Source organism: Haplochromis burtoni, unplaced genomic scaffold, assembly GCF_018398535.1.
Source record: "Haplochromis burtoni strain Fernald_Lab_line unplaced genomic scaffold, NCSU_Asbu1 Contig_3129, whole genome shotgun sequence".
NCBI lineage: Eukaryota > Metazoa > Chordata > Actinopteri > Cichliformes > Cichlidae > Haplochromis > Haplochromis burtoni.
The window spans coordinates 2,370-4,102 of NW_024585490.1; the positions used below are offsets into that span (position 1 = coordinate 2,370).

General features: G+C 43.5%; 1 long non-coding RNA gene across 2 annotated transcripts in view; it reads left to right on the forward strand.

Moving 5' to 3' along the window:
• LOC102294183 overlaps window positions 1-1,727 on the forward strand; it is a 3,454-nt gene extending 1,727 nt beyond the window's left edge. For both annotated transcript variants that reach the window (XR_318109.3, XR_318108.3), the window contains exons 3-4: window positions 62-146; window positions 1,120-1,727. This is a non-coding gene — a long non-coding RNA (uncharacterized LOC102294183). The remainder of the gene's footprint in view (window positions 1-61; window positions 147-1,119) is intronic.
• The last annotated feature ends 6 nt before the right edge of the window (window positions 1,728-1,733 follow it).

Below are 1,733 nucleotides of genomic sequence, written 5' to 3' on the forward strand. Positions count from 1 at the left end.
TCGCTGTAGTGTAATAATATCACAGCACTGTTGCAGTAATTTTAATGTGTTTATTGTACAGAGACTGATTCAGCTGTGATCTACTCAGCAGTGAGAACTGAAGACGTCCGTTATGGACAAACAACCATCAGAACAAGGAGGCCCAGGTACAGCTGCTCTTTATCTTTGACTGTGGACAGAGATGAGCTCGCTGCTCACCCTGTTTACAGCCATCATGCTAAGCTAAGATAATCTGCCATGAGAGTAGGAGAAAAAATGACAAGCTTTACTTTATCTTGAAAGAGGAGTAACAGTATACACAGAATCTGTGAAGAGCAAGGTTCAGTTTCATCTCAACAGGTGCATTTTAGAGACAACAATGAGACAAACCCTCAAAACAGGAATGATTTTACAGCTGGAGGTTAGTGACATGTTTCCCTTCTCATGTTTCACTAGTTTTGCATTTGGCTTTCTGATTCTGATACTACAATTGGCAGGTCCACCTCTGCCACCCGGCTTGAGAGCAGGTTCAGTCTGACCACAGGTCTAACGAGACGTGGAGAACTTTATGCTGCCTTTAAAATAATTCAGTATGACTAGTTTAGTGATGGGTCAGTAATGGTAACTGACCCATAACCATGGAGGGAAGCACAGACCTCTACAGGCTTGGCAACAACAGGATTCAGAATGAAATCCTCGACCTGTTAACAGACCGTACTCTGGTGCAGTGGTTCCTCCTGATGCACGACAATGCCAGGCCTCATGTGGCAACACTAAATCTAAGAGAATGAAGGAACTGATACCACTGACTGGCCCACATTGCTCACCTGACCTAAACCCAACAGACCACCTCTGGATGTTATATTTATAGAATCGTTTATAGAAAATTCAATCGATTTTCTAATTAAAGCACCAGTGCAGGCAAAGCTCTCTGAACTCTGAACCACACCTCATGAGATTTCAACATACAGTTAAAGTGTGAGCAGTATGGAAGCTCTGATTTGTATCTGAGCTGGTTCCCAGTAAAGTCTGAACTGGGACTGTGTGTGATGCAGAGAGGTGGAGATTGGAGGTCTGGATTGAACTACAAAGCTTGTAATCCTGTTTCCTGTTGTTTGAACTGTGTGTGTTTGTGTTCAGACTTTAAACCAGAGCCAGACGTCGTCTACTCTTCACTGAAGTAGTCCACCAGTCCAACCACTGAAGTCCAGCTGCTGGTCTCTAACTGGTCCCTCCAACACCTCGTCTTTTGTTCCTACAGCCGTTTCTCTGCAGGATTAATAAACTTTTGCTCTCAGATGTTTTCCTCCTGTGGTTCTGTGGGTTTCACAAAGACGACTGATGGAGAATTTGAGTTCTGGTTTGGTTGTGGTGAACTGTCAGACATGTGCCTTCATAGCAGAAACAAACATTAAACCACAACCACAGACTATAAACAGCACAAGCATCATTCAGTGTGTGTGTGTGTGTGTGTGTGTATGAGACAGAGAGATGCCACAGGCAAATACTAATATTAATTTTGTTTGCAAACAAACAAGAATCTTCAGGGTGTACGTCAGATGTCTTAAACGAGGAAAACTTTAATGCTTTACATTAAGGAGGAGGAGAAATTGATGTTTTCTGAAAAATATGAAGTGAAATATTTCTCTTGTCAGCGATGAAGTAGGTGGTGGTCGGCCCTTAGTCCACGGCTGGGCGCAACCTGAAAAAGTTACATGAGCCCTCCACCCACAGTAGGTGCCGTAGGGGTTGGG